The following is a 26961-nucleotide window of genomic DNA, read 5'->3' as shown; positions in this document are numbered from 1 at the left end:
TACATATAATTTTCCTCATGCACATATGTGAGACACGTTAGAGGGAGTTATTTGTGCAGGCTCTGGAATCAGACTGGTTTAAATCCTCACCTCAGGAAATATTAGCTGGAAAAACTTAACTTCCCTACGTTCAACAGGCTATATTGTTATGTAAATGAGGTGGTCCTTGTAATGTACCTGGTGTGGAATCTAGCACATAATAAGTGCTTAGTTAAGCTTAGCTGTTATAATTATCATTGGAATCAATCCCGAGTTGGACTGTCCTGGAATAGCATCTTTATCTTTATAAAGGTGCTGCCAATTGCTCTCCAGTAATAAAACCAAGCTACACTCTCCCTGAGAATGCCATTTGACCCTCACCTTTACCAACACTGGATCTTTTTTTTTCTTTTTTTGCCAGTCCAGTAGGAAAAAAAAAGTTACTCATTGCTGTTTTAATTTGCATTCTTGGATTACCAGCACGACCTTTGATTTTTTCGGCCATTTGTATTGCTAAAACATAATTGCATGTTCATCTCCTTTGTCTTTTTTCCTTTTGAGTTTTAGATTTTCTTCTCTAGCTGTTTGTGCACATTTAGGATGTTAAACCTTAGACTAATATAATGCAAACGTTTTATTCTAGGTTGTCATGTGCCTTTCAATGTTTTAAAGCATATATTGTTTTTAGAAGTATATATTTTTCATTAGTCAAATTTGTGAAATTCTTTTCTTGTGGCTTCTGGATTGTGTCTTCTTTAGAATAGTTTTTATTCGGGATTTCTGACACACATTTGGGTTTTCTGTTCAGAGCTGGGTCACTCCTGGGTTTGAGGAATATATGCACAGTTCCTCTTGGACATTGTTATTGATGTGCCTCCCAAGAGCTCTAGCTGTATTATATATATTTTCTAGCTTTGATTCACATTGCCAATGTTATTTCCTGGCTCTCTATTATGTGACAGAAGCAATAGTAGTCTTTTCTGTTTGTAAAATAACTTGCTAAAATATCCAATTAACAATCTTATTAGTTAAACAAGTGATTCAGTTTGTCCACTATTCTGGCCAGTTCAGAAAAGAAATTATTGCAGGAACAAGTGCTTGTATTGGTAAGATGTCAAAGAATCTCAGACACAATTATTTTTGTTGGTTGAGAAATAATCTTATTTTAATTTTTTAAAATATGCACCTCACAACTGAATCAAATTTAGGTGATTTTCATTTTGTTTAATGATGCCCCAAAGATCCAAACATTTGATTCCATTTAAAAAATGATAAGCAATTATAAGAACCACTTTCAATTAATTTATTCAAATTTAAACTGGCACTATTTGGGAGATAATTTGGCAAAATTTGGGCGATAATTCTAAAGGAATTAATTTGGGGTAGTGACAAAATATCTGCCCACAAATTAATTAAAAATATTTTTAACTTTATCTAGCAACTTCTAAAAGGAAAAAATATACTCTGATATTTATAAAGAGAAATTTTTGAAATTTTCTGTCATTGATTTTTTTAGTTAAATTATAATATAAAACAGTTTAATTGCTTCTTAGTCATTTTCTCAATATCAAAAAGTGCCACCTTGGTATTATTAGAGAATTAGTGATATTTTGGCTACTTCAATATTTTTATCTTTTTATTTTCTAATGCATTAGTATGGCAAATAGATTCTTTGCTGTAGTAAACTTTTCTTGTGTCATTAAATACAGGTCAATAATAAGAGTATCAGCTTACCAAGTGAGGTAGTAGGTGATTATATAACCTTTATATTGTAATCTGTCAATACTTAAAAAGAAGGTCTCTTGGCCTCCTCTGACTCACAAACTTTGCTAGAAATGTGTTCCATTATCTTAAGAAATGAATTATTGACTATTATCTTTTATACATGCAAATAGGTAAAATATATTGTTGTGAATTCTTTATCTGAATACTTATCTGGAATAATAATGACTAAAAACGGTATGGTTCTTACTGTGTACCAAACATCATTTTAAGTGTTTTACACATATAAACTTAAGGCTCACAACTGTCTTATGAGATATTTTTATTCCCATTTGACATAAAGAAACTGAGCCTCTCTGTTTCAGTAACTTGTCCTACTGATACATGTATTAAGTGGCAGAGATCAGGTTTGGACCAAATATGCTGGCTCGGATCCCAGGTTTTTAACTAGTAGTCTATTCTTGAGAAAGGATTGGCTGTGGAGAATGGGACAGGTGGCAGACTTCAGGGGACTCTGCAAGTAGCCAGGGCATAGTGTAAGGTGCTGGCAGCTGGAAACAGAAGGAGCCCAGAAAGTGGGAAGCACAGGTGTGACGTGATTTTGTCAAGTATAATATATAAACAAAGCTATGACTTCATGGGTTTAATAGAGCCAAAATAATATATATAATGTACTGCTACTATCCCAATTCTCACTGGAATTTAAAAACTCCCTTTTGAGGAAAAGTTTATGTAAAAATGACCTCATGGGTATTTGAACAAAATTAAGAATATATTAACACAGCATACCTATTAGTGATACACTTGCTACAATAAATTTAATGTTGATAAGACATTTCCACAGAAAGAAAGTAGCTCAAATTTTGTCTCCAGGCCATTTTTCAAGGAACATTTATGCTTACTTGCATACAGGTATGTGATGGATGGCTGCTGTTGGCCAGGAAGGATTCTGGTCATAGCTTGCACCTGGACAGGGAATAATAATTAGTGATCAACCAAATGAAATGCAGTTATTCATCAACCAAGTGCTGTTCCAATTTTTATATATGATTTTAATGTTTTTCTGTGTAAAGGCAAAGTAGTAGCTATTAGAGGGTGAGGCTGTGTATTGGATAATTTTGAACCATATCTTGAGTTTTTTAAATGTAGATATTAATGACAATATATTAATAATGATTGTATCTCTACTTAAAAGGACAAAAAAATTAAAGAAACCATTTTAGTTAAATTTAGATCTCAAAGAACAATTTATTATTTTTATTTATTCTACCTTACTTTTTCATTATTCCATTTAAACAATATTTGTTGCATATCTGTTATGTGCTAGGTCCCATGTTATTGCAAAAATTTATTTCTCTAAATATTTATAGTTTTTTTTCTCTGACTCTATGACAAACTAGGAGCAGAAAGTGGAGATGACAAAAATTAATTATATTTTATCAAAGAGTCAATCACATAGATAACATAAGTGCATTCCTTCTTGATTTCTTTTTTTAAGTATTATTTCTTGTTTTTTTACTTTTGAAATTTTCATTTTTTTAATGAATTAGAACTCTTTTTATTCTAGGTATTTGACAGGCACAATGTAAGAGGCAAAAGAGTAAAATCTTTGGAATTAAACTTACATGATTTGCCCTTTGGTTTTTCTACTTTCTTGTATGATTTTGTGCAAATTTTTTTAATGTTTTTTGTTTGTTTTTGTTTGTTTTTTAATCTTTGTTTTTATTGTTGTTCAAGTACAGTTGTCTCCACTTTCCCACCACCACTTCCACCCTTTGGCTTCTCCTGCACGGGTCCTTTATACATATTCCTTGATGACCCTTCCCTTTCTTTACCTTTTACGCCTTTCCCCCCATCCCTCTGGTTACTGTCAGTTTGTTCTTTATTTCAATAACTCTGGTTATATTTTGCTTGCTTTTTTGTTTTGTTGATTAGGTTCCATTTGCTTATAGGTGAGATCATATGGTATTTGTTTTCCATTGCCTGATTTATTTCATTTAGCATAATGCTCTCCAGATCCATCCATACTGTTGCAGAGGGTGGGAGCTCCTTCTTTCTTTCTGCTGTGTAATATTCCATTCTGTAAATATACCAGATATTTTTGATCCACTCATTCACTGATGGACACACTTAGGTTTCTTTCGGCATGTGGTTGTTGTAAATTGTGCTGCTATGAACATTGGGGTGCATAGGTTCTTTTGAATTAGTGTTTCAGAATTCTTAGGGTATAATCCCAGCAGTATTTCTTTTTAAATATTTTATTGTTATTCTGTTACAGTTGTCTCAATTTTCCCCCTTTGCCCTACTCTTCCCAACCCACCCCCTGCTTCCACAGTCAAGCCCCACACCATTGTTTATGCCCATCATGGGTCATTCATACATGTTCTTTGACTAATCACTTTCTTTTCCTTTCTCTGTTATTCCCCTTCCTGCTCCCCTTTGGTCCCTGTCAGACTGTTCCATGTTTCCATGCTTCTGGTTGTATTTTGTTCATTAGTTTGTTTTTCTTCATCAGGTTCCTCATAGGTGAGATCATATGGTATTGGTCTTTAATTGACTAGCTTATTTCACTTGATCCAATGATTCCTTCATGATCTCTGAATTGACTGGAAAACCTAATTTTTTATATGAGATAAAGCATATATCTAACTGCAGAAGTGTTTAGCGCAGAGTAAGCTCTCAATAAATGTTTGCTGCTGGTTTTTGTTGGCATTATTCTAATTGTATAATTAAATTACTGAAGAGAATTCTTTTGGTATGTGTTTACTTTTTCCACATTTTTTGTTTAGCTATTCATAAAAGAACAGCTTAGTAAACACTGTGGTTACTTTATCTAAATTATACTGGCTTTCATTATTTTGTTGTTGTTTGTAACTTCTTACACTGATCATCTCTCTTTGCCTTACAGTAAACAGTATTTAATTTCCACCTTTGGTTTTACTTCTAAACATTGCTTAATTTTTGGTCATGCTTAAACTTTCAAGTCCTTAAGTGTCTCTCCTAAATCAGTTAGGTGCTTTCTCCACTGTGTATGGAAATACATGGTGTCAGGATCCTTTACTGTCTTCATTCTCTCATGTGTCCAAACAAAAGACATGAAGTGATTCTTACAATGGACTTCTCTAGCTATAGTGCAGAGACTTTTAAAGCCACATAAGACAATTGCACACATTCATAGCTACTTCAAATACCCATACCATAGATAAAGTAATGCAACTTCTTAATATTTTTAATTAAGAAAAGCCCAAGGAACTGTGTGCCTTGTGCTGCATTTTTATATGCATTTTTCTTGCTCCCAGCAAAGTAAATGGTAAAGTACCATTTATAGAAATGTGCTATATTTATCTTCTCTGGATTTAAAGTTTATTAGAGGTTATGATATAAACCACTATAGTGATAAGCACCGTGTTGACAATGGGAAAAGGCTGTGAAATCCTAGAAATCATAGTTCTGCAGAGTGGAGATGGAGAGGAAGCTGTGAAAGCCAAGCCTAACCCCTATCACCTGAGAAGACTGTTTTGAAAAGTAGCTTAGAAAGAAGTGGCCCCTTGTTTTGTTTATTTACTATTTTGAATTATACAACTAATCCTTTAAAGATTTTAAAGTATCAAAGAATAACTAACAGTCATTTTTGAGCTCTACCACATTCTAGTTTTCTCTGGGTCTCCCCAAAATTTGTTATAATTTTTGAGTAAAAATGAATTTATGAAATAACTTTGGTAGCACTATTGCTCTCATAGAAACATGTATTAATTAACAATTCATACCCATCACTTTGATCAATTCTTGATCTTTTGTGTGTATGTCTGTGCCAGCCAGTGTGGTTAGAAATGTAAATAAGACAAGAATTCTTAATCCCAAAATCTTTCCTGCAGCTTCATTCATCTGTTTCCCACCTTTTGCTGGACATTGCCAACTAGAGGTCACAGGCACCACAAAGTCCAAAAAAATTTACCCTCTATAATTTGCTGCTTTTCTTAAAGTTTGTGCATTTCAGCCACATATATCAAAAAAAAAAACTTGGACTCACTTTTATAATGTCTCCTACATTTGCCCATTTAGTCAGTCACCAAAGCCGGATCATCACTGCGATGTCCCTGTCAGTCTTCTCTTATGCTGTCTTCCCACTTCCACTCTTGCTTTACACTAATCACTTTAGACCTCAATGTACTCTCTGTACCAGTTAAATATCTAATTTTATATCTATAATAGTAATATTATATGTAATATATATAGTCTTATATATATAACATGACATATATATAGTATCATTACATATGTGTTTATACATGGATATAGTTTGTTTGCCATATCATTACTTTCAAAATTATTTCATTTTCCTCTTTAAACTTAGCCATACAGGATGTGTAATCACACCATGGTGCCTTTATTCATGTTGTCCTTTCTATCTGTAATCCTTTAACAAAACTTTTTTTTAAGGCTGAGGTTTTTTTATGGTGATGTGCTCTCTGGGCTTAGAGATGCGATCTTGAAGAGTTGGGTTGAACTTTTCAAGGGACTGACAAGCTTGGGATTCTGGCTGTTGTCAGGCCTCCCACAGTGTCAACTGGGGTCAACCCTACTGAGAGGCAATAGGGAGGTGAGGTAGGGAGGAGAGGTGGGAATGTGGGGAGAGAGAAGGGAGGTGGTGGAAATAGGAGCAGAAGGGGTGGGGAGTGAGGGAAGGGAAGAGAAAGGAAGGAGTGGAGGAGGAAAAGGGAAGCAGGGCCTGCCTGGAGCTGAAGCCAAGCTAGAGGTGGTCAGGTTGGCAGCAGGGGAGGTGATCCTCTTGGGAAATACAGGAAGCCACGAGGGCCTGTTTCAACTGCTCGTAGGTAATGGACATCACCATGTCCCAGGAACCCAAATGGAGAAAGGAGGGCATGAATCCCTTGTAGAAGGCTCAGGGACCCTCATTCTGGAGCATGGTGAGGGCACAGTGGCCAGAACTGCTGTACTGGTCCAAGGCAGAGTTCATATATCTTGTCCTGACTACATCCACAGGGGAGGCAATGATGTGGAATAAAAGCCTGCCCCAAAAGCAGAAGTGAAGTGAGAAGGAAGGCCATCTGTCATGAGTTTGGCCTTTAGGAGGGCATCCTTAATGAGGTTGTAATCACCAGCTCAGCACAGTGGACAATAACATTATGAGCAATATCAGGAGAGATCCCTTTCCAAAGTTCCTGGAACCCTTCCTCTTGGGCAATGGTCTTCTAGTAGGCATCAACAATTCTATGGTATCTGTGGCTATCTCCAGCCTGGGCCTGAGCTTGGAACAGGACCTTTACCACAGTCAGGGGCTCAGCCACAGCCACAGCCAAGGCACCTGTAGTGCTGGTGGTCAGGAGGCAACTCCCAACACAAGCAGCTCAGAGTCCTTGGTGTAGAACTGTTTGACAAAGACTTGGAGGCCTATTAGTGCAGAGGCAAAGCTCATCTGCCACTGCAGACTGGCAGCTAGCTAGTTGTAAAGGCTGCAGGGACAGTCAGTGTGCACTGTGGTCATGATGGCACCCAGCACACCACAGTACTGGACACTGGCTGCAGCTTTCACTGCTTCCTGCTTTTCATCCTTGGATCTGCAACTTGACTTTAGTGGTATCCAGAGAAAAGGTGATGAGATCTACAATGCAGACAGCTGTGCCAGCCACCAGGAACTTCACAATGGCAGTAGGGGGCACATCTGTGGCCTTAAAGCCAACCACTAGGCTGATTTCCTGCTACCTCCCAGGAGATGAAGAAAAACTGGACAAGTGTTTTCTCTCTTTTTTTTAAAAAGGTCATTTTCCTCTTTAAACCCAACTATACAGAATACACAGTCACACCTCTGTGCCTTTATTCATGCTGTCCTTTCTGTCTGGAATAGTCTAAAAAAACTTTTAGACAAATAAAATTGCATACTTTCTTTCGCAAGACCAGCTGCTCTTCTTCACACAGAATGTTTTGGTCATCTGTCACAGGACTAATCACAATGCTTGTACTTAATGGGTCACTTATTGGTCTCCCCAACTCTATTCTCTCATCAAACTTGGAGATCAAAGACTTTGCACACATGTGTATGACATACATTCTTCTGTATGCCAGGAACCCAGCAGACTTCCAGGTCATAGCAGGGAAGTACTATGTTTGTGAGTAAACAGTATGTGTCAAACTGTTTTGTATACCACTTAATTTTGAATTGTTCATTGCTAGTCATTCTTAAAGAACTTTCTCAGGTGGGATATAAAATTCACATTTTGCAAAGTTGTTTCCACGGGCCTCTGAATATGGATGACTACACCTGTTTTACCTATTTTAAATATCTATTTTTCTATACCCAAGAGAATTGTTTGAAAAGCACCCTGTGGACTCCCAAATAATCACCTGTGTTCCCTTGAGATGAGATAGTAAATATAAGGCATAATACAAATTTAAGACAACCTCCAGAAAAGTTTACTTCTAGACTCTGGGAAGGAGATTAAGAACCTTAATATGTATTGTGCCTTTGTATTTAAGTATACTATGCACATAAAATCCTTCTGTTGTGTTTACACTGATTTATTTTAAGGTAATTTAATTCCCATGGATAATTTACTATAATATTTAAGCATGTTACATTTTCAGAACATTTTAAAGTTCATATGCTGTCTTTGTGTGTATTGTCTCATTTTAATCAGAGCCCCTAAAGATCAAGGCTCTGCATTATCATATTGATCTTCCAAATGAGAAATTATGTACGCAGAAAGTGGAAGTTTGTGGCTAAGACCACCAAAACTAAGGTAAATAATTAGTTCTACTTTTGATTACTTCTACCTCTATTAAAATACTTCAGTTTCTCAGCAGTTAACAGTGTATGCAACAAACATAATTTTGACAATAAAATCTTCACTTCTAAATACCTTTGTTTAACATGCATTAATGCATTTGTTATAAATCTCTATCAACCTTAGCTAAAATTTTAAAAGTTGAACTGGTAATAACTATAACATCTTTTTCTCATGACAACTACCAGTCATATCAATATCTGTATTCTAAATAAACAAACATAGGTGAAATCAAAGCCAATGCCTTCTATATTTACTTTCTATTTCTGCCATGACAGGCTATCATAATTATTATTATAGTTATATAATATAACTATATTATAATTTAGTGGCTTAAGGCAGCAAAAATTTCTTAAAATTCTTAGAGAAGAAGCCTGATAAAGGATCTTACTGGGCTAAAAATCAGTATTTCAGGAAGGTTTCTCGTCCCTTCCTGGCAGCCCTCAAGAAGGACCTGTTTCCCTGCCTTTTCCAGCTTCCAGAGACCACCTGCACCCCTCAGTTCCTGGTTCCCTCTTCCAGGTTCAAAGTCAGCAACAATGCATCTCTTTGCACCTTTCTTCCAAAGTCATATCTTCCTCTCTGACCACATCTTCAAGTAAAGATTCTTTCCTTTATGGTTTCATGTGATTAGATTAGGACCATCTGGCTTATACAAAATAATCTCCTTATCTCAAAATTGTAATCATTTTTGCAGGATCCCTTTTGTACTGTAAAGATAAGATATTCACAATTCCCAGGGATCAAAATATAGACATCTTTGTGGAATCATTTTTATATCTACTATTCCTTCTTATCAAAATAGACCCAGAAATGGCTTGGGGAAGAGTGAGAAGGAATTTAAAACACCATATAGAGGAGATAGTCAAAAGAGCTTTCATTTTTCACTTTTGTAATAGATCAAATGAGGATCGGAATAAGAATTTAAATAACTTCAGAATTAGTCGTATAGTTAACATCATCATATTAGGAGAAGAAATGCAGACAAAATAATGATTGCAATGTAACTTATCCTTTAGGAAATATTTATTAATATTAGTACAATTGGTATTGAGGGGCTCTGTTAAAAATGTACATCCTCAGACTTGACCCACCACAGAAGCTTTGATGGGGTTGAGAATTTTGCTGTCTAAGGAGAGCATCAGCTGATTTAGATGACTGTGTTCATTTACCACCACCTGTCAAGATATGCTGCTGTAGTGTTTATTCCTCTACCACTGGAGAGAGACAGCTTCATTACTCTACCTGGAATTTAAACCTCTGACTCCAGTGAACATATATTTTTCAAAACTGATATTTAGTAGGAAATGGCACAAAATGGAATTTTAAGTTAATGTAAATAGAATGATTTAGAGTTATGAATAACACAATTTTCAGATTAGTTACTACAATTCTCTTACCATTCAGGTGTGTATACAATTAGAAAATTCAATAATCATAAATTTTGCCTTTTATTCAAGTCTAGTCATTCACTGTCCACTCCACTCACAGGCTGGGCCAACTGCTACAGGACGATCAGATGTGTATTCTCAGTAGTCACATTTTTAAAATGCATATTTAGTCTTATCCACTCAGCTTCAAAGCTAAGGAAAAAAGATGTTCTTTGTTAGTGGAAAATGAAGTTAATTACCAAAGAAAATATTTGTTTTAGTATTACTGTATTTGGTTTACTATAAATATAATACAAATTGAAGGACACTTTCTAATGCTAAAAGCCAACTTTGAAACTTTTCCAGACAGACAAGTCCAGTAGCCCCAGAAGAAATACATTGATTTTCTAAACATAAAATTGAGAACAACTTCCCAGTGCAGAGCTCACTATTAATCTGTAATGCCAATGATAATGGCTTCCTCAAAGTGAAATATTTTGGTGTAATTTTACTTTACTGCATTATCACCAGTCATTTTAACACAGAGATGCAGCCATCACCCCAAGTTAGTTCACCTGGAGTTTTTTAAGAAATAATATATAAGTTAATTAAAGAACTCATTACTAGGAAAATAAAATTACTTTTGTCAATTGTATTACTTTAACAATCTAAAATATGTGTTTTTATTCTTATATTTTTCTTATAAATTTTTCAAACACACACATACATGAGGTATGTTATTAAATACCAGCATTCATTCAACATTTTATTTTTTGAGTAGGTTGCACATTTTCAAATAGCTAAATTAACTTTCCTAATTCAAAATCATATCATACACTTTACTTCCCTGATTGAGCTGTTCTAATCTACCTCCTTTGCTTTTAGAATAACTCTAACCTGAACATGGCTGAAAATGACTGTCCTATCTGATTCCAGCTCATCTCTCCAGCTTTACTGAATACCATTTACCTCCAGCCACCTGTGTTCTCATCATTAGAATTCATTTTTTGGATGTCGTATTCTTGTTTACCATGCCTGGATCTATGGGTATGCTTTTGTATGCCAAGAATACTCCATTCTTTCTCTAAATCTTTCCTGTTTACCTGTCACTCAGGATATAAAGGCCAGGACTCAACTTTGTAAACTTAAGGATACAAAAGCCCTCCTAGCCACACCACATCCAGATTAGGACCCCACCTGCATGTTCCCATGACCTCAATGCAACTGCTCACATTACCTATCTCACTGTATTGCACTTGCCTATTCTGCCCCTACACCGTAAGTTTGTCGAGGATAGAAACCAAGAATAAATTAAGTGCAAGTGCTGTCCCAGGTGCAGGAGCCATAGAGGCTGAGACTAGCCTTTCATTTGGAAATTATTAAAAAATAATGATAACAACAATAATAATGTGTAAACACACATTAAAGTGCCAGATTGGAAGTGACATTAACAAAAAACTATAAATACATAAATATGATATATAAATCTAGATAAATTTACTGACCTTTGCATTGAAGTTGGGAAAATATAAAATTAGCAGGAACCCTTTTTTTATTTTGTTTTCTGTTTAATTTTAAAACCAGTTTCATTTTTTAAATAATGTTCACATTGAGATAGATAAAGCACAGAGCCTTATTTGATGTGAACATTAAAATAAGACATCGATTTTAATCCAAAGCATACTGAGGAATTACAGGTTAATCAAGATTAAACATTAAGTTGGAGGAGGATGACAGTTGGTGTGGCCACATCAAGTAAAGGCTGTGCCTTTATTATAACTGCACTTCCTCCAGCATGCTCTGAGCAGGGTCTTGCTGACCTCTCCCTTGGAATGCTTTTCTTGATCAGATAAAAACATTATTCATCTTTCGAAGCCCCTTTCACAAACTGCTTCCCTGTGAGTCTCAACCTCCTTCTGTCGGGGGCTCCCCAAGAATGGTGTGCTGTGACTGTAGTGTTCTTCTTATGGTCATGTAGCTAGTTGTAAAACTGTCCTCCTTGCCACGTTTTAATTTCTGCGAGGACAGAGAATATTGCACACTCTAAAGTTTTGGGGTTATTGTTCTATGATAGAAGTAATATATACTCAATAAATGAAAATTTAGAGAAGTGCAGAAAAGTTGAAGTGAAGAATATTTTCATTGATCCATTGCCTTAACACAGTCAAAGTTTAGAAGAATCTGAGATAATTCATTGTGATGTTTCCTGGTGGATAAATAAATGTTGAGTTGGAAGACATTGTTGATGCCAGAAGGTGTGCGGCAGTTTTACCTGTGCACTGGAAAGATGTGTTGCTTACACATGGAGCACAAACCTTGGTAATTATTTACCTCGAGAAGGAACCCCTTTTTAAATTGATGCAAAGATGAATGCTTTAGTCTGTATAAGTACAAGCAGTTTTACCCTTTACTTTTACTTTCTGTAGGACTTGGAAAGGGCTTTATCCATTCATGGGGAATTTCATTAATTATGACAAATGGCAGCTCTTATCTTACCAGTCTTATTTTTTTCCTCTTCCATCTCACATGAAATAACTTTATTGTATTTATTTAGTAGTTATTTATTTTACTTAAAAGATAAAATATTTAAAACACATGTGCATAAAGTATGTATTAATATATTCAGAAATTTTATCACAGATAAGACTATTTCTTAAAGTTATCTACATCAAATTGTCAGGTCAATTGAATATAATTTTAAACACAAAAATATTAAGTAAGAAAATTATACCTAACTTTTTACTGTTACTGGGTTTTATTGTGTTCCAGGTTCTTTTTAATTTACAGAGATTTAAAGAAAGATATTCTTAACAACCATCTACATACGCAATCAATTTTAAGTTCCATTTTATATCTGAAGTACAATGGGTTACTTACCTGAGAGGCACCTAAAACATGGAGAATGCATGTGAAAACAGAACATTAGCATTCTTAATATTTATTTATTTTATGTAATGGTGAAATATTCTTCTAATTTATTATAATCATGTTTATGAAATGTGCACATATTTGATAACCTGTGTTTGTCATGGTATATTAACATTTTACAATGCAAATAAATTAATTTTGTAGTTAATTTTAGCAATGTTGCTTTGGAATGAGTTTAGCAAAGTAGATGCAATGAGTTTAGCAAAGTGTGTGAGTGCATGAAGGGGAAAGGTTGATTTTTAACTTTATTCCAGTAGTCAAGGTCACATCTCTGTAACATAATAGCAGCTAGATGACTTAGAAACCCATATGCCTTGGATAATTTTTCTATTATTAGTTGAATGAAAAAGGACAGAACAGACAACCTCTGAAGATAGCAGTAAGACTGGGCAAATATAGGCTATAATATAGTTATAGATGGAAGCAAAAATTGTGAACTTCTATGTGGTTGGATGACATGGCTTCACTATGCCAGCAAATTTGAACTTACTGGCATAAGCAGTAAACTCAATTATTCTAGCCTTTCCATTAAGATAGGATGTCTGTATACTTTGAATTATCATAGTTATTACTACTAGAAATTAAAAATGTGCATCAATGAGAAAACCCAATTTTCAAATTTAAAAAAGGATTATGGCCCTGGCTGGTGTAGCTCAGTGGATTGAGCTCGGGCTACGAACCAAAGTGTCGCAGGTTCGATTCCCAGCCAGGGTACATGCCTGGGTTACAGGCCACAACCCCCAGCAACCGCACATTGATGTTTCTCTCTCTCTCTCTCTCTCCCTCCCTTCTCTCTCTAAAAATAAATAAATAAAATCTTAAAAAAAAATAAAAAAATAAAAAAAATAAAAAAGGATTATGCACAAAAAAATAGGTTACTTTAGTATCACTATCTGGTAATATAGAGCAAAATTTTTACCCCATGAAAAATAAAACAAATGTCGATCAGGCAATGAGTTCTGTTGTAAAATCAAAACCTCAGTGGCACTAGGCCAACATCTTGCTGATTAAAGTATTAACCCTCTTTTCTTAACCCTCAGAGACTTGTAAAGAATTGAAGATATAAGTGCCTATGTAAAAAAGGAAATCTCTGCCTGGAGACCATTTGTCAAGTACTGAAAGAGCTCCTCGGGGGATTTGTTCTTCCAGTAGCTGACAGGCAGAAGGTTCATGTTCTTTTCAGGATGTTCATTACAGCTGAAACTCAGGAAAGCAGTCAATTAATGGCACAGTTTTTGAGCTGCTTTTTACTTTCAAATATTTAAGTATGAACTGATGACAATAGAGAGCAATTCTCAAGAATCGTGGTCTCCCCTTGTGCTTTGTAAAAAACTATCTGGATTTATGTATAAGAAAAATAGAAAATTGGTGTGAAAATTTGTGAAACAAATTTTCTTAAGTCTTCTGCACGTTTTGAATTCCATAAAAGTGTAATTATTTGAGCCACCTGCCTAATGACTTGGTCAAAGAATAGTACTTCCAGTATTTAGGACTCAAACCACAGTTAGATTATTGACCAGTAAATTTAATTAATTTTTAGAGTTCCTTTTTTGCTTAATTTTTAATAGAAAACTTAAGTACCATAATTTAATAGAAAATTTAAGTAACATAATTTGACCTCTCAGATCACATTTTGCCCCAAGAAGAATTCAATTTTATCTTTGAACTGTTTTTTTTAAAGAATAAGATTTATAATGATCTATACAGAAAATCAGAGCATTACCCAGTTAGTTTCAGAGTTTCCTATAATCTTGAATTTAGCCAATCTATGTCTGTAAATGCTCGATTGTTTATAGTAGTTGATAGGAATGATTTATGATGAGTTGTATTTTATTTTTTCAAAATCCACAAACTATTTTTAAATATTTTGTGATTACAGTTTTTGACAAATCTGGTAATTTACATATTCTGATCTTTATACTTAATTATACAACTGGAAAAATGAGAAATATAGAATATAGACATATTTCACATATTTTAAATCATTTTATTTGTTTCCTGGCTAACTATAGTGACTTATAGGATATAATTACAGTGCAAAATATTATCTATAAAAGATTCTTTCACATTAAGGTCTCACATATATAAATCTATTAATTTATTCAATAAGTATTTAATGAACACCAGTGAGCCGCGTAAAATATATTCGGCATAGGGGATGCGTTAGTAAATAAAACAGAGAATTCTTTAAATGTAGTATATTATGAGCATACTAAATATTGGAATGAATGAGGAAGTAGATAAGTGCTTAAAATACTGATGGATATAAAAATTGCTATAGCCACTGTTTAAAGGTATTTTGTAGTAAATAACATAATTAAAAATACATGCATATCCCCTAGGAACCAGCTTTTGACGTCTATTATAGAAAAATACCTACATAAGTCCACAGAAGGCAGTTTAAGTATTTCACTGCAGAATTGTTTGTATTAGGAAAAATACAGAAACAAACCAAATGCCTTTTCATCAGACATGGCCCAATAAATAACTTCATACTTTTACATTGAAATACTACTTCTACTCACTCAAATGTCACAATTTGAGTGAGTAGAAGTTGCTTTTAGTTCATAGGAAAAGTGAATTAGATAGCATATATAAAAATATCTACAAAAACAGATTAAGGTTTCTATAGGTTATATGGGTGTGTATAAGTGCATAGGAAGAAGTCAGTAATTGTATACATGAACTGGTAATAGTTACTTGCAGAGAAAGAAATGGGTATGTGGGTGATGCCAAAAGGGGATTTCAGCATTCTGTTTCATATGATAATGCCATATTTATGAAGTTAAAAATAAATAGCAAAAATAAAGCTTAACGTTATTAATTTAATTATAGGAGCAAAAAGGTTTAACCTGAGTGCAAAACAGAAACTAATGAATTTTGAAAGCTCTAGAGAAAAGAAATACTTTACATTACTAGTACAGTAGACATTCAGTAAGTTCATATATAACTCTATATCTGTTAACAATTTACATCTTTTTAAAAATTCATTTTAATGGCTTTTGAATTTGTGCCTTTGAAATTAAATTTATGGTTCCAAAGTTTTTATTACTAGGATTAGAGTAGTAAACTTACTACAAACTTGGCCAAAATTAGAATGAAGTATTTTATTTGGTTCTTTTTTAGGTTTTCATTTTGTTTTAATTTATTTCATTGTATTTTATTTTTAATTTCACCCATCACCCTGATTTACCGCTTCTTTGGCAACCATCAGCTTGTTCTGTTGTTTTGATGTTTTGTTTTTGGTTTTTTGTTTTGTTTATTTGTTTTTGTTTTTTTTGTTTGTTTATTTCCAAAGCACTTTTTTATTGTTATTCTATTACAATTCTCCCAATTTTCCCCTTTTGCCCTCCTCCACACATCCCACCCCCTGCTCTCACAGTCAATCCCCACACCATTGTCCATGTCCATGGGTCATTTATACATGTTCTTTGACTAGTCCCTTCCCCTACTTTCTCCCATTATCTCCCTTCCTCCAGCCCTCTGGCTGTTGTCAGTTTGTTCAGTGTTTCTGTGTCTCTTGTTCTATTTTGATAGTTTATTCTGTTCATTAGATTTTTCTTACAAGTGATATCATACAATATTTGTCTTTCACTGCCCGGCTTATTTCACTTACCATAATATTTTCCAGTTCCACCCATGCCATTGCAAAGGGTAGGAGCTCCTTTTTTCCTTCTGCTGCATATATTCCATTGTGTAAAAGTACCATAGTTTTTTGATCCATTCATTTACTGATGGGCACTTAGGTTGCTTCCAGCACTTGGCTATTGTAAACTGTGCTTCTAGGAACATTGAAGGGCATAGGTTCTTTTGAATTGCTATTTCAGGATTCTAGAGTATAATCCCAGCAGTGGCATTGCCAGGTCAAAAGGAAGTTCCATTTTAATTTTTTGAGCAAATTCCATACTGTTTTCCACAGTGGCTTCACCAGTCTGCATTCCCACCAACAATGCCCTAGGGTTCCCTTTTCCTCACATCCTCACCAACACCTTTTGTTTGTTAATTTATTTGTGATGGCTATTCTGACCAGTGTGAAATAGTATCTCATTGTGCATTTAATTTGTATCTCTCTGATGGCTAGTGATATTAAGCATCTTTTCATGTGTCTAGGAGCCCTCTGTATGTCCTCCTTAGAGAAGTGCCTGTTCAGATCCTTTGCCCATATTTTAATTAGATTGTTTGTCTTCCTGTTGTTGAGTCATATGAATTCTTGATATATTTTGGAGATTAAACCCTTGTCTGATGTATCATTGGCAAATATGATTTCCCGTAGAGTTGGTTCCCTTTTCATTTTTATTATGGTTTCTTTACCCATGCAGAAGCTTTTAAATTTATTTTTTCCTTTATTTCCCTTGCCCTAGGAGACATATTGGCAAAAATATTACTACATGGGATATCTGAAATTACTACATGGTATAGCAGCCAATTTTGCTGCCTTTGTTTTCTGCCAGAATTTTTATGGTATCGTAACTTATACTTTATTCTTTTATCCATTTTGATTTTATTCTGGTGTATGGTGCAAGTTGGTGGTCTAATTTCAACTTTTTGCATGTATGAGTTCAGTTGTCCCAACACCATTTTTTGTAGAAACTGTTTTTACTCCATTGTTGCTCTGTCAAATATTAATTGGCTATAAAGACATGGGTTTATTTCTGGGCTCTCTATTCTGATCCATTGATCTATGTGTCTGTTCTTATGCCAGTACCAGTATGTTTTGGTGATAGTGGCTTTGTAATATAGTTTTATATCAGGTATTATAATCCCTTCAACTTTATTTTTCTTTCTCAAGATTGTTGAGGTTATTCAGGGTCTTTTTAGTTTCCATATAAATTTTTAGAGTTTTGTTCTAGATCAGTGAAATATGCCATTGGCATTTTAATATGAATTGTGTTGAATCTATGGATTGCTTTGGGTAGTACAGACATTTTAATGATGTTACTTCTTCAAATCCATGAATAGGATATATGCCTCCATTTATTTGTATTTTTCTCAATTTCTCTCCTCAGTGTTCTAAATTTAACAAGTACAGGTCTTTTACTTCCTCAGTTAAATTTATTGCTAGGTACTATTTGTTTTGTTTTTTATATTCCACAGATAAATGAAATCACATGGTACTTGTCTTAAGATATAAATTGTAGCTATTCTTATCTTAGTTAAAGTTTTCATGGAGATACGAAAGAAGGTTTGTATCTTAGGTATTGTTTACCTCAGTCTCACATAACAGATTCTAGAAATCTCTCCCTCTCTACCAACCTGACCCTGCCCAAGCTGCTTCCTCTTTGGCACTTTCCTTCCTGGTCCTGTGACTCTCATGCAGCTAAAATATTCCAGCTACTGTACATGACCTTCAAACAACAGTGTAATTTGGAGTTAAGTATTCTATCCCCTAGCATCCTACTTTCCACATACAGAAAAACTCTCTCTGGAATTCTGGATGCTGGGATGGTTCACCCTGTTATACATTGTATGTACTAAACATTGTGCTGGCTGAGGGGGCTACCAAATGAATCAGATGTAACCCATCTTCAAGAAACTTTATTTTTAGAAGAGGGAAAGAGACATGTCAACAACGAACTAGAATAATGTTGTGCAAATATATAGAGAGAAGCATGTAAACAGGATGCTGACCACAGAGGAAAACAGATTTAAATGACAAGGATGGAAAAGCTACATATAGAAGGTGACATTTTAAGTGAACTTTGAATGAGTAAGTGATGCTTTTTCTGGGCCCTGAAGCATGAGCTGTATGGTTCAACTCAAAGGAAGATATAAGAAAGATATTTTAAAAGCCACAGAAATGTTAAATACTTCAGTATTGCTAGAGAAAAGAAAGTCTTGAGGAGCAGAAACAGAGGGAAGTGAATATTTCCCTTTGCATATCTGCTACTGAATGTTCAGTTATTACAAATGAATAAAAATAACTTGCTTATGTCACATTTTAATAAGAAAACCTGCATTCAGTTTTCAAAATTTAGCTATACTAAGTACAGAATATATAAAAGCACAAAAGTAGCTTTATATAATGTCAAATTAAAATACAGGTAAAAATCATTAGGATGAAATTATTGTTTTTGATTCCAAATAAGTGACAACCAAGTGATCAAATTTTTTCTAACTTTTATTTATCTTCAGAATAGTCATAGATTCATAATTAATCTATAAAACCTTAAGGATAAAGTGCCTTTGAGCAGTCACTGGAACTCTCTGGTGTGCCCTCTGGTGAACTAAAGAGAAGGACAAAGTGATAACCACAGTCAAGCAATTCACCCCTGAAACTTGTAATGTTAATTGAGCAAGAGGTTAACTGACCGAAAATAAATTGGCATAACATTGTCCTAATTTTTCTGCACCAGAAAACATTCCTAATGAGCTATAGGACCAGTTCCTAAAATAACAAAAAAGAAGATGCTAAAAAAAACAGAAAGTAGGCACTGCAATAGAAATAGTAATTATTTTCAAATGAATTTACAAATTCAGACAAAGAGGTTTTCCAGGTATTTCCTCCCTAAGGAAAAAAAAAAGCAAAACTTTAATTCAGAACATGAGAAAGTGCTAGATATTATATCTATCTTGTCTAAAAAAATAATTTACTCTATAATAATAATTTAATCACCTGTCAGACTTATCTTTCCTACCTAGAACTTAAAAAATAGCACAGTCATACAGGAATTCAAGTATGAAAAGAAGATAACTTTTTTTTTAAAGATTTTATTTATTTTTTTTTAGAGAGGGAAGGGAGGGAGAGAGAGAGAGAGAGAGAGAGAAACAGCAATGTGCGGTTGCTGGGGGTTATGGCCTGCAACCCAGAAATGTACCCTGGCTGGGAATCAAACCTGGGACACTTTGGTTCCCAGCCCGTGCTCAATCCACTGAGCTACGCCAGCCAGGGCAGAAGATAACTTTTGAATGGAAACCTAAATGAGCAGAAGGAACTAGCCATGCAAACATCTGCTTAAAAAATTCTAAGTTCAGGGAAGAGCCTTTGCAAATGTCGATGTGGCTAGTGTGCATAAACAATGGGGATATTCCTAAACAATCAGGTCACATAGATTGAGTGTGTAACTATGTGTAAATTATCATAAGGACTCTGGATTTGTTGGACTGTAATCACCTACTTGTCTGCATCTCCCATTAGCCTGTTTATGAGTTCTATGAGTGCCAAGGCCATGTCCATCTCCTCTCCCGGTATATCACTGAAGCTTCACCCTGTGCCTGCCACTAGGTAGATACTCAACAAACATTGGATAAAATGATAAAGGATCAATCTCTCTTATTTAATTTGGTGCTTGCATATACACTATCTATTTGAGTATGCACTTTTAAGAAAACATTGTAGCATATGTAATTCATAGCCTGGGAGCAACCTCTATTTAAGCTAGGGGTTGGGTTCCTAACAATAACTGAAAAGTCCTCCTGAGTATATGTATAGTTCATGTGGGGACTCAATAATGCCTGTTCATTATAATTAATCTATTTCAGCATTTATAACGATGCTCCCCTTTTCACTGAGAACTTTAATGGGCCTTACCCATTATCTTGAGCATTACTGAGCAAACATTTCAGGAGATTAAAGAGAGTAGTAATAGTTGAAAATTGCCTCACTTGTTTTATTCATTGTAATTTTATATTTAATTGGAGAAGCTAATGCTTTTCTATTTCAGCTTTTTATTCATAATTGTTGCCCCATGAATGCAATATGGTTTTGACACTTTATGAATGCAGCACTGATTTTGTATTCTACACTCATTTAAACAACTCTTATAACCTTTAGAGATTACACACAGAGCGCAAATAAACTCTATGTGTAATCTCCAAAGTTTACCTCTGGATTTTAGTTTTTGAGATTAATTTATAGGTGTTTTCCCACAGAAGCCTCTCTGTGAAATTGCCATTCAGGTTGTTAATAAAGCACATCAAGAAATTATGACCAGAGAGAGAGAGAGAAAAGAAAAATAAAAATGAATTATGACTAGAAGAGATCCTGAATAAGCCATTCCAAGATAATTTTATCAAAAATGTTTGAGCTAAAAGCATATTATTTCCACAAAAATAAAATGAAGCTAATAATTCATCATAGAAGGTAAGATGTGGGGGTCATTGGGAACAGAGGTCATAAGTGAAAGAAGAATTGCAGTTAATTTTCTGACTTGCACAGATTCCAGCTCTGTGTCATCAGAATGCTCTGGTGAATATTTATTTTTAAAAAAGAAAGAAAAAATAAAAATAAATTAAATTTATGAATTCCACTAAAGAAATTCTGATTTGGGAGAAATATTAGTCAGGGTTCTCTAGGGAAACAGAACCAATTCTAAGGAATTGGCTTATATGATTATAGAGGCTGGCAAATTCAAAATCTGTAAGGTGAAACATGTTCCAGTTCAAGTTCAAAGCCATCTTCAGTCAAAATCCCTTTGTGGATGGAGGCCAATCTTTATTCTATTATGGCTTCCAATTGATTGAATGAGTCCCACTCACATACTACAGAAGTAATCTGCTTTACACAAAGTCCACTGATTTAAATGTTAATGTCATCCCAAAAAACACCCTCAGAAAAAGCTCCAGAATATTTGACCAAATATCTGGGTAAATGGCCTCTGCAAGTTGACACAAAAATTAACCATTACAAATTCACCCCATGTCAACCATGCACCTATATGCATCTCCCAAACCACATTTTAGTCCTGAATAAAGACAATAAAAGGGTCATACTTCTGCCTATCATGGTACAACTATCCTGCATACAACTGAAAAGACTAACCCTTCCTGGAGAAAAGGATGTAAACATCACTTATGAGTTGTGTTTCTTCTTCTCTCTGATGTCCTATAACTTAAATTTTCTGATGTAAAGATAGAAACACTTGAATATCATGATAGAAAGTCAATGATTCTTATTTTACATGATAAGAGGGTATAAGAGAACAGAAAACAAAAATGCTGTATACATATAAATACACAAATATGTATGCACAAATATTCATAACAAAATAAAGAGAACCTCATGACAATTACAGTCTTTGTTACTGTAACTGGTCATGTGGTCCCAGCAAATACTTACCTCAGCAAGCACTTCAACTAGTTGTGATTCTTCACCTGGTAGGGTGACCCACACTGAAAGAGAAAGAAAAGTTTAGGTGACTTTATTTTCAGAGAAAAAGTAAGTTAAATGATGTAACATAGAAAAAAATCAGTCGTCCTTAATCTTATTTCAATAGAGAAAGGAAAGAATCTGGTTTATATAATCCTCATCTATTCTAAAGATAGGTGCTTTGCAATATCATTATCTCTTTAAGAATTGCCATTATTGTTTTCATTGATGCATTACTATTTTTAACGCACTAGAGAACAGTATATTGACTGATGTTCACATAAAGATAGCATATTTTAAAAACATGATCAATCTTACTAACTTTACTTGTAAAAATGACTTAATACTCGGTATAGCTTTGTTTCCCATAAGTCATGTGAAGATTTGGAATTTTAAATAGTTATATGTATTGATTCTTTTTGTGAGTAAAAAATAATATGACTGTCTCCTGGATATAAAAAGACAATATTCTTAGTATGCCTGGATGGCAGTATTTGGGATTAGATAATACATCTATTTTTTTGATTACCTGCTACCTGGATTACTTTGAATTAGTGGATTTGTCACCAAAATCCTGGTGAGGTAGACAGAGAATAAAGATGAGTTCCCCTTCTTCACACACCCAGAAGATGGGAATATGTCCACTGCCTGCATGATTTTCCCCCTAAAATGCAATAGAGTTTTAGCTGATCATTAATGTTTCTACAAATGTTTATAGTCACCTTTATCAATTTTTAGTTCTCTTTATTTTCTCTTTATTTCTATCATAAGCACCAAGAGATCCATTTGTTTTTAAAGAAATGATATTCTTAGTCACCATCCAAGAGTTAATTCATATGTGACCCTAAGTAGAGAAGAAACTGGCCTTATGAAGAAACCAGGTAGTCCCTCAGGCTTACTTTCATCCTAAATATTTATCCCTCTCTCCTATATATGAGACAGAAAATATATGGGATGCAAATATATACATCTGATACATTGAATAGACCTTCACAGTCTCTGGTAAAAAATAAGAAAAGAATGATGAAAATAAAGTGAAATAAGAAACAAATCCATACTTTCGTCAATATACATCAAGCCTCAAATATGCAACAAGGTTATGTTAAGTGCTAAAGATGCACTGGTTAATCAAATAGAAAGTCACATTCTCATGGTGCTTACAATCCATTCATCATTCTTGCAGCACAGATGCATTGCACACATCTGTTATGAGAAAGAGTTTCTGTTAAGAGGGAGTAGATAGTAAACATAATATACATAAAATAAATATTAGCAAAGATGGTGGGGCTAGGAAGGAAAACTCAGATAACTTTTATATTGAGGGGATCTGACCTAGTTTAGGTGATCTTGTCTAATGAAGAGACATATAAGCTGACACCTGAAGACTGACAGCCGGTGGATAAATTGTGGCCAGAATATTCTAGGCAGATAAACAGCAAGTGCCAAAGAGTGAGAGAGACAGGGGATAGATGTTTGATTTTCTCCTTATATATGGCATTATTTCAAAATATGATTATTTGCTACCTCTAATCAATACATGCATTTTTTCATGAAAATGTTAAGTGGCTCAATTGTTCATAACCCTGGTTATTTGGAGGGCCACAAAGGAGAGATGGAATTTGATGAATTAGAGACACTGTAAGAAAAAAGGAAGAATATATTAGGTTAGGGGACAAAACTTCTCATTTAAGATACAATGAAAAGGCCCAAATGACTTTCTCCAAACCCTTGCCTGCTCTCTGATGCCAAAATTTAAACCTTTGTGCCCTATTGAAAAGCAAATTCACCAGTAAAGTGTGTGAGTTGTATATATCCTTCCTGACCTATTTTATGACCCAGAAATTGGTGTCTCAATTCTAGTGTAAAACCACACAATTTTTAATTAAACTGAATTTCGGATTAATTTAACCCAATAGTATACTTCTCTTATTGTAAACAGCTTTCTAAAATTCTCATTGTCATAATTACACTTAACTTCTTTTACTGTTGCTCAAGTACAGTTATTTTTAAGCATATTTAAAATTTCATTGCCAAGGTATTATCCTATTACTCACAGAAGTAAGCTATAATACATATCAAGAGAGTACCACCTTCCAGAGCAAAGTCTTCCAAAAATATTGAACAGAACATTTAATTTTCTAATTAAAAATGCTGGTCTAGTTACACCTCAGTTACAACTGTATTTTCTTCTCTTTTTTTCTCAGTGTCAGCAAGTCATGTGATATAATCCCCCTCACAGTAAACCCAGAACTCTGTTTTAAGTCCAGCTTCTCCAGCAGCCAGCTTTTGCAGAGTAGGACCTCGTGAAGTCAGGACCTATAGATACTGGAAAGCACAATTATTTCTTAACTTTGAAGCTTAGTCCAGCTTCACTGAAAAGCCATCAAGTTCCTGCCAGCAGCTCCTGGGTACAAGTTTTTAATTAGTGCTTATCCGTACACCTTAGCTAACCTCCTTATCTAGACTGGCCTTCTGCTAGCCCTGGCAGAAGGATCATTTTATTTGCGTTTTCCCTAGCACTAGAGCCTATCCTTACATCTTTTTTCTTCAAAGTCAGAAATAGATGGAGAGAGAGAGAGAGAGAGAGAGAGAGAGAGGAGAGAGAGGAGAGAGAGAGAGACAGAGAGAGAGAGAGAGAGAGAGAGAAGAAATGCAATGTCTCCATTCTTCTTGATCCCTTGTGTTTTCTGCCGTCTCAAAGTGAATATACTTTGATGTGTATGGCAACCCCACTGTTCCTGCAATTTTACATTTTAGCAAGTTTACATTTTACTTTCCCTTATATTTAATAGAGTCGACACTATTTTTCTTAACCCAGATCATGTTCATTTGTTGACAGAAGCTACTTTTTTAAAAATATCTAACAGTTTGTGGGCAACTTTAACATTTGACCAATCTACAATACATATGTGGTTAGATTTGCTCTGTGTAGGTTAATATAGTAAGTAGTAATCAGTCACTTTTATCCTAGTAGAAATTAACAAACTCCAATAGGGTTACTCTTTATAGAATTAGGGGGAAAGAGAATCTGAATAAGGTTGAATAAAAAGGTAAAGGGACTCATGGACATGGACAACAGTGTGGTGCTAGGGGAAGCACCACAAGGGAACTAAATGGTAATGGAAAAATACAACAAAGATTAAATTAAAAAGTATATTTCTGAAATAAATGCTTGAAATGAAGGGACTAGGGTTGAACATAAAGCTTACTTCACAATATTCTCATGACTTCTGTGATCAGAATATTTCAATGATAGAAATACATAACTTTGCCCTGGCTGGCGTAGCTCAGTGGATTGAGCGCAGGCAGGGAACCAAAGTGTCCCAGGTTCGATTCCCAGCCAGGGTACATTCCTGGGTTGCAGGCCATAACCCCCAGCAACCGCACATTGATGTTTCTCTCTCTCTCTATCTATCTCCCTCCCTTCCCTCCCTAAAAATAAATAAATAAAATATTAAAAAAAGAAATACATAACTTTACATGTTTTACATCAGAATTTTGAGGGTATTCACCCACCCACCATATATGGTCATTTTCTTACCAAAGCTGGAGATTGATCTAAGTGAGAGTTTCCAGAGATTAAAAAACCTTCATATCAGCCCTGGCTGGCGTAGCTCAGTGGACTGCGAACCAAAGTGTCACAGGTTCGATTCCCAGTCAGGGTACATGCCTGGGTTGCAGGCCATGACCCCCAGCAACTACACATTGATGTTTCTCTCCCTCTCTCTCTCTCTCTCTCTCTCTCTGTCTCCCTCCCTTCCCTCTCTGGAAATGAATGGATAAAATCTTTAAAAAAAACCCTTCATATCCTAAAACCATTCATTTTTAATAAAAATGAAGTTATGAAAGAATAATAATCAACTCCAAAATTAAATATTTAAACTATGTGGGTAAATTATTTTGCCTAACAGTTTTTTCTTTATATTTCTCTGTGTGAGTGTGTCTCATATTCAATTTACTTCCTCTTCTTTTTTTAAAGGTTTTATCTATTTATGTGTGAAGAGAAGGGAAGGGAGAGAGAAAGAGAGAGAGGGATGTCAATGTGTGGTTGCCTCTTGTGTACCCCACACTGGGGACCTGGCCCACAACCCAGGCATGTGCCCTGACTAGGAATTGAACCAGCAACCCTTTGGTTCACAGTCCGGCACTCAATCCACTGAGCCACGCCAGCCAGTGCTACTTCCTCATCTTTAAATGACAACGTTGAATTTTTCATTGGATCCTGAAATTTATATGGAGATCACTCAGAACTGGCCTCTTATGACATGGTGTGTGTGTGTGTACATGTAGGGAAAAAATCATTGTTACCATTTTTATATACAAATAACCGAATTTTCTTCAAAATAAAGAATTTTAAAAAATTAGGCTAGAAATATAAATAGATGAATACATATCTTGGGTGAAGCATGTCTTCACTGTATGCTAGTTCTGCACTTGAACAGCCAAGGACAGAGAGTTGAGATCATAAAACCAGTTGGTAGAACCCTGAGGGAAATAAGCTAACTTACATGCCTCCTGGAGATTTTGTACTGACTCAGGAGAAAACAGTCATGGTGCTAGAACAAAGATGAGAGGGAAATCATGTTCATTGAGGGGTTTTATTTTTCTAGTTACTTGGTTGGTTGGTTAATGTTTGGCCAGTAGTGGGTTCTTCGGTTTAAGACCAGCATGCTGGGAAGTGCAAACAGGCATGGATCTGTGATACAGATTTTTATGAGTCAGTTACAACACCCCAAGTAGATTGATGCAGGTGTGCTGAGAGTGACAAGATGAGTAAACAAATAGACACACACTGGTGTTTAAATATAGAAAATAAAAGTGAGGGAATAAAAGCAATACACAATACAAAAATGTTTAGAAATATATATAACATGTTAATATTTTCCTTCTATAATTTAGCCAGGAGAAATTACATTTTTTATGAAAAATCAAACTTAAAGTCTATAAAAGTGTGTCAATAATGAACAGTTTGCTTGACTTTAATTAAAAAGCTTTCAATAACTATATCTTAGTTTTCTCATCTGTAGAATGAACGTAACAGTAGTACTCACATCATAGTATTATTTTGATGACT

The 26961-nt window shown here is 34.7% G+C and overlaps 1 protein-coding gene and 1 pseudogene across 7 annotated transcripts in view; one reads left to right on the top strand and one right to left on the bottom strand.

The window, feature by feature from the left end:
* The window catches only part of GRIA4 (glutamate ionotropic receptor AMPA type subunit 4), a 381468-nt gene that overhangs the window by 49281 nt on the left and 305226 nt on the right, over nt 1-26961 (top strand). The window lies entirely within an intron of this gene.
* LOC114500908 lies at nt 6176-7755 on the bottom strand (annotated as a pseudogene).

Source organism: Phyllostomus discolor, chromosome 6, assembly GCF_004126475.2.
Source record: "Phyllostomus discolor isolate MPI-MPIP mPhyDis1 chromosome 6, mPhyDis1.pri.v3, whole genome shotgun sequence".
Classification (NCBI taxonomy): domain Eukaryota; kingdom Metazoa; phylum Chordata; class Mammalia; order Chiroptera; family Phyllostomidae; genus Phyllostomus; species Phyllostomus discolor.
Note: the sequence above shows the minus strand (reverse complement) of the source record. Positions and strands in the feature narration are given on the sequence as shown.